Source organism: Cupressus sempervirens, chromosome 4 (genome assembly GCF_028749045.1).
Source record: "Cupressus sempervirens isolate cs-2001-9-10 chromosome 4, ASM2874904v1, whole genome shotgun sequence".
Classification (NCBI taxonomy): domain Eukaryota; kingdom Viridiplantae; phylum Streptophyta; class Pinopsida; order Cupressales; family Cupressaceae; genus Cupressus; species Cupressus sempervirens.
Genome location: NC_143121.1, coordinates 280,576,855 through 280,588,307, shown reverse-complemented (window position 1 = coordinate 280,588,307; position 11,453 = coordinate 280,576,855). Strand labels below are relative to the sequence as shown.

Sequence of the window (11,453 nt, the reverse complement as noted above, 5' to 3'; positions counted from 1 at the left end):
TGGAGGCCAACCTCCACTACCACCTTGACAAAAGATGCTTAATGCAAAAATTAAATGTTAGATCTTGATGAGTGCTTGATGTACGCCTTGGAATGCTTGCTTCTGATTATGCTTCAGTGGTAATGGATGAAAATAAAATTTCCAAACTCCCAAATATACTAATTTTGGGATAAAATTAAAACACATCGAGTAGAGGATAAAATAAAATAATTTAAACATTCAAGATGACATGGGTACCGGGACCAAATCCCTCTAGGTATAGGTTGACCCGATTGACTTATACTAATAGTCAACTAGATTGACCTATACCTAAGGCTATCCCAAGGAAGGATGATCTCAAGGTCTTGGGCAAAGTCTAGAAAGAAAAGGGAAATAATGAAAGCACTGGAAGATATGACCAAAAAGGTGAAAAAATAAAGCCTATGAGGGTCATGCATAGAAATGAGAGATGACCTAGAAATATGGAAAAAATTTAAAGAAGAGAAAGAGTCCAAAACCACACTAAGGAGAGTTAAAAGGTAACAAATTGAAGCATTTTTATTTTAAGATCGTACAATCATTTGTATCATCACGATACATTTGACTCCATAGACCATGACATCATTATGTCTCAATTATAATTAGTTAGGTTATATTGCATCTTTAAGCATAGAAAATTGACTTATAGGAGTTTTTGTAATCACACAAAGTCATGTGAAAAGGATGGGTATTATTTAATCTCCATTTATATTTAGTTGTTGATTGATTGATTAGCTAAATGATATTTATAAGAAACCAGCAAAAGATGATTGTGCTTCTAGAATAACTTTTCTTTGTATTTATGTATTTACTATAGAATTTCTTATTTATTTATTTTCATTTAGATTGAATTTATTTTGTATGGATAAGAAAGGTAAGCCACATCAAGACAATACATGTGTTTTGGTAGCATTTGAAAACTTGTAAAAGACCACAAAGTATACTAAACTATGCTTCCAATATATGGAATAGTGTTCGATAAAAATGATCAAGTAAAACAGAGAGTCAAAAGAATGATAGGGATAAACTAAAATGAAAAGTGGTACAACTATGGTCATTGTCATGCATTTCTAAATAATATGAATTTTCCATATTGAATATCATGCATGTTACATATGTATTGTAAAAGAATTTTACACCTATAATATTGAAATAGACTAAAATATTAGCCTTATGCATTCCATAATTGTATTTTTTTCCTTGTAATAGAAAAAACTATGTAAGGTCTTCATTCAATTAAAATTGTTAATCCTCTATTTATAAACTTCCCACAAAATATGATATATCGCATAATACTTAAAAGCTATCTTGGAAAACAAATATGTACCCCCTGTCACTTTCACATCTTATTTGGCATCATTTATAATGATTTGATACTAGACTATATTTATCATATGTTAATTTCAACAATAATTACAACAGGTAGGATATGTTGTGACTTATCATAAATGCCCCTAAAGTTTAATGTATTAGGAACCCTAACATTTTAATGAAATATTTTTAGTTTGTTATGTTATGATAATATATAAAATGTTTAATTATAGTATTGTCAAAATAATGTGGTAACAAGAGTAGTTGAATACAAAACCCTTCAAATTAGAAAACGACGATGTGGAGGAAACTAGGAGAAAGAAAAAACACAATGCAATAGAAGACATGGATGGAAAGGACATAATAGTTTATGTGAATAGTTTGGAGAAGAAAGATGAGGGAACAAGGTGCACGAAAAAAAGAGCAAAGGAAAGAGGAAATAAATAATGGCTATGGAAGAGAGAAAAGTGTGTAGCATGATGTCAATAGGAGATAAATAAATGAAATTAAATATACCAATGAGAAGGTTAGAAAGATTCTATCTTAAGAATCGAAAGAATCAAAGAAAAAAACTCTAGGAAGACTCTAAAGTTTTAGGAAAATTTTGATATTCTAAACATCTAAGTTAATGGCATGCATGGTTGAAGTATTTTTGTGAGTGTGAATAGGTGAAATTAAGACACAATAGGGATTATTTATAGATTTCTAGAACAAATCCATTTAATAAAGGGGTGAAATTATAATAGGTGATCATTAGTAGGCCTTGCACAATTAAATTTGATGGAAAATAGAAAAAGATCAAACAAGTGAAATACATTTAATGTTTTACCTGAATTGACTCATTTTTTAAAATTTTATTTTTTTGAGAGAGAACATTTATATATTTGTCCCCTCTCTATCTCTATGTTTATAATGGTTGCAAATTGGGTGTTAAGCATTTAGTCTTAGAATAATCTAAATCTATTATGATACTCTATATTCTTTTTTTATATGTGTTCCATTCAGAAAGGTGGGCAAGGTCAATTTAAAAATAATTTGGCCTATTTTTCATACATTTTACAATACATGAGGTCAAATTAGTTTTGATTAAAGGAAAATTGGTTTTATAGGGGCCAAAAAACAAAGATTTTACAAACTAGGTAAAAAAGTATAAAATATAGTACCAACAACTTGTTAGAGTGTAGTTCTTATTGCACTAAAAGACTGATATGTCAATGCCCAATACAACCACTCAACTTATAGTACATAGGAGGTGGTTAAGCTCTTAACACAAATCTCAAGGGGAGTGCTAAACATTTTGCTAGCAATCTCCCCCTCAACATTACTCGAGGGTCTGAGGATTCAAACCTATAACCAAGCTCTAATACCACTGGTTAGAGTGAGGTTGTCATTGCACCACAAGATTGGTCTATCAATGCCCCCTATCTCTGTAGCTAATGGGCATGGAGAAGGGGTCAGGTGGCCCCAACTATTATTAACACTAGTGGCCTAAGGGCTATGGCCCTACTATTCTAAAGGGGCCCTATGATTCCCTCCCACTTGGGAGGATATAGAGCTATTCCTCCCACTTGGACACCTTCCCTTAGAATAGTAGGGGTCACCCAACCCTTCCTCCCACCAACTATATCCACCCACCGTAAACTAGATTTCTTGGGGGAGAGACACACCACCTCCCTTGAGAGGCCTCCTCCCACCCTGCAAGGGGGAATGGGTGCCCTACTATTCTAATGCCCCTAAAATAGATTATTGTGATGCATATAGAGGAAGATAAAGCCCGTGGAGACAGTTAAGCCCTTGTCACGAATCTCGAGGGGTGCACTGAACATTTTGCCAACACAACTAAACATACAAGACTAAACAACAAAAAAGACCAAATGGCACAACGAACTAACATCCACACAGACCACTCATTTGTAAGAGCATTATCAACAATAACACTTTTTAGTTTCTTAACTATATTATCAACTAGCATACTTCCCCTATTCTTACTCCTTAATCTAGTAATAGGCCTCAACATACACTCTTTATCATTCACGTCCTTAGCCCCTCTGTTAAGAAGTTAAATTGTTGGTATGATGTTATTTGTGTAATAAAAGGGTCTTTAAAGAGGTGATAGCTTCAAATCAATACTGATAGAAACATAATAAAAACAAAACCTTACAACTAAAAATATAATTTAATAAAATGACTGTAGTAAAACCAAATAATTCTAAATAGGCATATGAGGTTATTTCAAAATATGAGCTCCCGTACTTGAGGTCAAGGTCTTTCTCACTATTTTCGAGTCACGATTCACTCGTACCCCACACGCTTTTAATGTTTGCAGTCATATTACTAATATCTGACTACGAAGCCTCTCCCACACCTTGCTGACCTTTTCCAATTATCTTCCAAACAGGGATAAATGGAAACTTTTTCCCTATATATGTAAATCCTACTCTTGTCAAAATGCAAAGCATTCCTGAAGAGGCCTTTAGTTGGCACATCGCATGCAGCATTAGTTTCATAAGAGTAATATGATTGTGGCTGGACCTTTTTTTGTACTGTTATGTAATCAAATTAGCATTCATTTTTGTTGTTGTTTTTCTGATAGAGTTTGTATATCCAGATTTTAGCAGGTCGGAGAGTTGTAGGACATGGAATTGATGAGAGCAGGCTTGTTGCTGATCACTATTTTCATTGGGTTGTTCAGTTTCACACACTCAAATTCAGATGGTAACATTATTTTGATTCTCATTTCATTTAGATATTATATAAAACTAATTATAGTTTGTATTTTTGACTATTTTTAAACATTACATTTAGAAAATTGAGTTGGAAAAAAAAAACTCAATTTTAACTATTAATATTTTTAGTTTTGGAATGAAACTTAATGTGTGATATTCAAGCGTATGATTTTTCGTACAGGCTTTCTCAACATCAACTGCGGTGCCAATGATAATATAACAGACAAGAATGACCTACTCTGGATTTCCGACGCCCCTTTCATTAAAACTCCCAATGTTTCTTTGGTGCGTTCATCAGTAAGCCTCTATTTGCAATACCTGACATTTGCCTATTTTACCAATCTACGAGTGAAAAAGTATTGCTACATGCTACCCGTAGAGCCTCGTGTAAATTACTCGGTAAGAGCATCTTTCCTTCCTGATTCCACAAGTCCTTTGGCGAGATACTTCGATTTAACTATCGAGGGAATCAAATGGAGGAGTTTAAACCTATCTGGTATAAACAATCAGAGCTACAGATACTACGAGATCATCTTGGCCGCCAAAAGAGAGAGCCTGAGTTTATGCCTTGCCCGCAATCCTCAAACAGAAAGAGAGGGTGTTGTTTTCATTTCAACCATCGAGCTACGTCCACTCGAATCCTCCATGTATATCTCAACGGATTTGGCAAAGTACGCTTTGAGTCTCACAAATCGCACAAATTATGGTACATCTTCCAATATAAGGTAAGTGTTATGATATTGTTATCAGGATTTAACTGTGTAAGTTTTTTGAGTTAAATTTATCGACTAATATTTTAGAGTAGTGATTCACTCGAATCTGTCTTTGATGAGAATAAATGAAACATTTATCATCCATTAGATTTAGGTGATGCTAACAGAGGTGAAGCCCCTAGACTTCATGGAAGTCACAGTCCAGCTTGAGTGCACTTAACTACGGAGTTTTTTTCATGGTTAAACCCATTCAGCTGGCTTAACAAGAGGGTTGCAAGCAGAGTGAGTTTAACCATGGAGGAAACTCTGTAATTAAGCATGCTCAAGCTGGAGTAGTGCTGGGATGGGTGACTTGCCATGAAGTCCTAGCTGTGAACATCACCTAGATCCAATAGGTAGTACAATATGATAATATGACTTACTCTAGAAAAATATCTCCTATTTATCAAGATATAAGTGTTGGCATAAATATCTCCTACTTATCTCCTAATTTGAACTAGAGGAATCGAGTTAGCTGTAGTTTCCCCTCAATTATGGCCCAAAAAAAACGAGTTACCTGGCATAGGAACATGCCATTTAACAAATCACCATCGACACTAATAGTCATTTGCTTTTGTTTGATTTTTATTTTTCTTGGTTCCTAATTGGTCAATTTGTGCAAAAGGTACTATTTTTGGGTGAGTTGCTGTTTGAAAGTTTTTAGTGGTGGGCATTGGGCAAACATTTTAAAATAGCTTTTCTAGACCACCACACACTGTACAGAGAGCTCCGTAAATGTAAGATTTCTGAAAGATTAGCTTAAGCTCTTCGCTCACCTACATAATTTATGCATGAAGTTAGCTAATCTAATTCCAAAAATGTGATGGTGTTTGGCAGGTACCCAGATGATCCATTCGACCGCATATGGCAATTCTTATACACAATCAACATTGCAATGAATATTAGTGTTAGGTTTATTACATTAATTAGGTTAGTTTTTGTGTTTAGGTTAGATAAATGAAATTAGTTCAATATATAGTTGCTGGGAAGTTATTCCCATAAGCAGTTGTTGTAAGGGAAAATAAAACTATATAAATATGCCTAGACATCAACGTAATGATTCAATATTATTCAATATTACTCATATCATTCCAGTATATTATTCAGTATTGTTTCATTATCATTTTCAATATCAAGTCTGTGTGTATCTAAATGATCTGAATCAGTAGTTTCAGCATTTTATATTTTCACCCTTTCATTTTATATTTTCAGTTTCACATTCTTTGGGCCTGTTACAGTGGTATCAGAGCAAGTTGCTCAGTGGGGAGAAGAGTTCTTTTAATGAATTTTGGATGACTAGACCCTATTTTATGTGAATAAAATAGGAGGATGGAGGCAATGGAGGTTGGAGGATTTCTATCATCTCAAGCTAACTTCTCGCTTAGAGATGATTACTGCATGAGAAGTCACTATTAATGTGCTTGTAAAGTTGGGGCTTGGCCAATTCCTCCCTAAAGATAAGAGGGGAATTGATAGATTTGTGTCCCTAAAGAAAAGAGGGGGCTTGGCTATGTGATTGTCCTTCTATTGGGGAGGGGCGGGGGGTGGAGGGCAGGATTTCCAGAATGGCGTTTGAGACACTCAGAGGAGATGTTGACTTTCGAAGAAAAGACGTCTAGACATATTAGTGGTGATTGTTTCTACGGCACTTGAGGAGGCATTAGACACACTCGGAGGAGATGTGGACTTTCGGAGGAAAGGCGTCTCATGTGCAGCACCAAAGGAGACATCAAGCACACTCCATGGAGATGTGAAATTGTGGAGGAACTATGTCTCGTTGTGTAAAAGAGGTAGAAACAATGTTTTTATGAGGCCAACTTTAGGATTTGCAATCTGAAGTTGGGATATGAGGGCAACTTTGGGATTAAGATTTGCAATCTGAAGTTGCAGACTATTTTCAAAGATTGGTGAAAGAGCTCAACTTTAGGATTAAGATTTGCAATCTGAAGTTGCAGACTACTTTCAAAGATTGGTGAAGGAGCTTAGCTTCAGGATTAGGATTTGCAATTTGAAGTTGCAGACTACTTTCAAATTTTGGTGAAGGAGCTTCATCAAAGTTTATCATCTTGGTGGAGGGTTTTCAATTTTATTGGATTAATGTAATAAGGGGGGAATGTTGAACTTATTACATTAATTAGGTTAGGAATGTTGGACTTATTACATTAATTAGGTTAGTTTCTAAATAAGCCAGAATGATTGTTGAATTAACGTAATAAGGGGGCAATGTTAGGTTTATTACATTAATTAGGTTAGTTTTTGTGTTTAGGTTAGATAAATGAAATTAGTTCAATATATAGTTGCTGACAAGTTATTCCAGTAAGCATTTGTTGTAAGGGAAAATAAAACTATATAAACATGTCCAGACATCAATGTAATGATTCAGTATTATTCAATATTACTCATATCATTCCAATATATTATTCAGTATTGTTTCATTATCATTTTTAATATCGAGTCTGTGTGTATCCCAAATGATCTGAATCAGTAGTTTCAGCATTTTATATTTTCACCCTTTCATTTTATATTTTCAATTTCACATTCTTTGAGCCTGTTACAATTAGCACCAATGATGAACAAACAAAATCTTTAGGCAGCGAGTTACCGAATAATCTGCCCCTAAACGTATCAAGGACTGCTATTGCAAATGGAATATTAGATAAATTGATAGTTTCATTAATAGATTTCGCTGAGCCAGGAATGTACTCTTTTGCTCTCTATTTCTGCAACATCATCCAGACAAACCTCACACACGATTTCACTGCCTTCATTAATCAAAACCAGATATCAGATGTCATACATCTAAACTTTCTGCAATGCCAACAAACAAGTAAAGAGCTACCACTTGACACTGCCGACCCTATACAAATAATTTTACAACCCAGTTCTATATCGCAGTTGGCACCCTTCATTAACGGAGCAGAAATGCATAGGAAGCTGGACGTGCAGACAACTACATACTCCGTAGATGGTATAACCTCTTTCTCCATTCCATGGCGATGTTCCAAATGCTGTGCATGTAAATTGGACAATACTATATGCACATTAATGTTTGTTTGAATTGTGTGAATTCAGTGGTTGCAATCAGAAAAATAGCAGATTGGACAGGAGGAGATCCATGTTTACCAGTTGGTTATTCTTCAACAGGGATCGCCTGCAGTCATGATGATCCTCCGCGAGTCATTATCATGTAAACATAATTGCAAATTTCAGTAATTATTTTTTTTCTACATTGAATATGTTTTGATCACATGAGAAAGCGGAGGATTAGAAATAGTAAAAAGATATGGAACAAATCTAGCTCAACAGATATAAGAAGAAAATAGGGGATGACACCCAAAACAATGCCATCCTATCCTCTTTGTTTCTTATATCTCATTAGGTTTCATCTGCATCTTTTTTTAATCCCGCACTTTTTCATCCTATGTGATCTGAATAATTGATCATAAAAAATACACACAATCAAATCCAGAAAAAAACTTAATAATAAAGTCTGAAAATCTAATAATGTTAATTCTTTGAATTATATATCTTATGCTATTATTAATATATTTGATTTCAAAAACAACATTCGACAGCAACCTAACAAATCTGCATCTCGGGGGCGTCATACCTAAAGATATAGCGGATTTAACAGCACTAACACAACTGGTAAGATTATTCATAGCTGTATACTAACTTACCTTTGAAATAAGAATGTCAAGCTATGTTTTGATAAAAATCACATTGCTTTATACAGTATTACTAAATCTAACCTGCCTATTATAGCTGCTAGGAAACAACAGTTTGTCCGGCCATATTCCAGACCTCAGTTCATTGAAGAATCTCAGAATTCTGTAAGATACCTATGATTGCCTACCACCTGAAATTTGTTGTATGAATTAGAAAGGTACTTTTTCTACACATTTCCTAATCTTTGCAGCTTTGTTGGCCCCGGAAAGGCAACTGCAAAACGATCAATTTACCGGAGAAATTCCAAAATCATTGGAGAAGCTTCAAATGTCAACTCAACTGTATGCTTACTCACTACACTTCCTATGTCAATCCATTGCAGCTTGCCTGGTAAAGCTTTGAAAGTAGTTGTTCTTATTGAGTTTCTTCATTCTCCTTAATAAGGTTTCTACAGGGCAATAAATTGGAAGGAACCGTCTCAAGAGGATTAGTGAGACCCAATTTGTACAAAATTTCTTTCTTCTTCTACAAGATTTTAAATTACAATTGTACAATCTATTATGTTTGCCTCCTCTTTAGCATGACGCATTACACGATTGACAAGAAAACAGATATGCTTATTGATTGTGAACTTTACTTTGCAGTGTCGATCCTCAAAATGATGCCGTGGTAGGCAGCCGCAAAATAAAAGGTTGGGTGATTGGGCTTTCAATTGTGTGCTCGGTGATGCTAGTTTTAGGCATCCTTTCTGGAATTTTCGTTTGGAAACACAAACACCCATCGCAACCATTTCAAATCTCGAATGGTCGAGTTCCATCACAACAACACACATTTGCAGGTGCTTCTACAATATTGAGTACGTGAAAAACATGTCCATTTTAATTGTACAACTATTTAGTCCTTATATTCTTAAATAGAAAAGCCTTTTTCTTTTACTTTTGCCCTGCTTGGGGACTTCGAGAGTAATTTTTCTTTATTTGTTCTTTCTCAGATGAAAAAAATGAAATCGATTATCATAGGCTGGCTACTGAATACACAGAGGAAGATATTAAAACTTCTACCAATAACTATTCCACACCCATTGGTAAGGGAAGCTTTGGATCTGTATTTTATGGCAGACTTTCTGGATTTGAGGTCGCAGTCAAAATACACAAAACTGGTTCTAATCAAGGCCGGAAAGAATTCCAGAATGAGGTTAGTACTCCTACATAGATTCAACTAATCGTCTATGATACAATCTCATTTGAAACTCGCAATATTTTCCCCCCTGGGGTACAAATCTTTCTCTAACAAGTATTCTCGATGGTTTCAGGTAGCTATGTTGTCAAGAATATATCACAAATATCTTGTAAATCTTTATGGGTATTGCAGACAACCCATTATGGCATTGGTCTATGAATACATGTCATGTGGAATATTGATTGATCAATTATATGGTATTTTGTACTGAATTTCATTATATGGTATTTTGTACTGAATTTCATTTATATTGTGATATTGTTATTAGAATTTAACTATGTAATTTTTTGAGTCAAATTTATTAACTCATATTTCATGAATAGTAATAGGATGTGCCATATCTAAGAAAGTTTTGGTGCTCCACCTCAATGAACATCATGCAGATGCAATGAGTGTTAAATATTTTATTCCTTCTAATGAAAGATGGGTTCGAGTGAACTACTACTCATGAAACACAGAACAATAAATTCGACTCAAGAACCTACACAATTGAATCCTAGTAATATCACAATTTAACTTACTATAAAACAAAACATCTCTTACTTATTGATTGGCCTTACATATGACTTTAAATTTCCTTTTGTATTTGTAGGCATGGCCAAATTAGAAACTCCACTTGATTGGCTTACGAGATTGAATGTTGCTAGACAGGTTGTAGATGGTAAGTTGTTTCTGGTAGCAACAGTTCTTTTATATTTTAAAAAACCACCATGTCTCAACTATTCTATACATGTTTTGCAGGTTTACTTTACTTTCATCAGAATTGCTATCCTCCAATCATACATAGAGATATAAAGTGTAGTAATATACTGTTGGATAACAAAATGTTTGCCAAGCTAGTTGACTTTGGCATATCAAAATTGATAGAGAGTGCTAGTGGTTATATACCAACTGAAGTAAAAGGGACAATGGGTTATCTTGATCCCGAGTATTTCACATAACACCATTATATTTCTTTTTTCTTAAACATTTTAACTACAGTTAATGTGTGTTTCACCTAATTAAAAACATAGGGAACAAATAACTCATAGATTAATATGTGGATGTTATTGTAGATATTTTGCAACATCATCACTAAATGAGAAGAGCGACGTCTACAGTTTTGGAGTGGTTATACTAGAGATTATATCTGGAGTACCACCCAAGGACAGAATAGTAGAATCATTAATTTATATATTTGTAGACAAACTAAGTGATTTCAATCATTTTGGATATGTTCATCAACAATGTAATGAAATAATCATTGTATCAGGCACACAATTTGCTTTTATATGGAAAAATAGATGAGCTTATGGGTCCTTCATTGGGTGGTCAATATAACATAGAATTAACTTGGAAAGTAGCAGAGATAACATACATGTGCATGGAAATGAAGTCAACAAAAAATACCCAAAATGAGTGCGGTGGCTAAAGAATTGGAAGAAGCAGTGATGCTTGCATACGGTGATAACAATTATTCTGCTTCACATACCATTGCCTCTTTTAGTAATAGTGAGATGCCTAGCCTTAGATAATAAGATTTTATAGCAACTATTTTGTCTACCTTGTTAAAATCTGTAATATCTTTAAAAAAAAAAACATTTATGCATGTTTCTAGATAGGGATAGAAATATTCTATAAAAAAAAATTCCCAGACAAATTGTGTAATTTTTTCTTAATGAATCTCAAGACCTCTATATAGCTAGTATTGGACTATGAGATTGATCTATGCATCATTAATAGGTTATGCATGTTGTAT

The 11,453-nt window shown here is 34.2% G+C and overlaps 1 pseudogene across 1 annotated transcript; it reads left to right on the top strand.

Annotated features, from left to right (window-relative positions):
* Positions 1 to 3,962: 3,962 nt before the first annotated feature.
* On the top strand, positions 3,963 to 11,229 carry LOC149561089 (putative LRR receptor-like serine/threonine-protein kinase At1g67720; annotated as a pseudogene). The gene is made up of 16 exons (XR_016363756.1): positions 3,963 to 4,044; positions 4,237 to 4,780; positions 5,645 to 5,719; positions 7,369 to 7,775; positions 7,880 to 7,994; positions 8,383 to 8,455; positions 8,573 to 8,640; positions 8,746 to 8,817; positions 8,921 to 8,980; positions 9,121 to 9,314; positions 9,468 to 9,670; positions 9,789 to 9,912; positions 10,308 to 10,376; positions 10,457 to 10,643; positions 10,771 to 10,894; positions 10,968 to 11,229. The product of XR_016363756.1 is annotated as a putative LRR receptor-like serine/threonine-protein kinase At1g67720 (transcript).
* Positions 11,230 to 11,453: the final 224 nt, after the last annotated feature.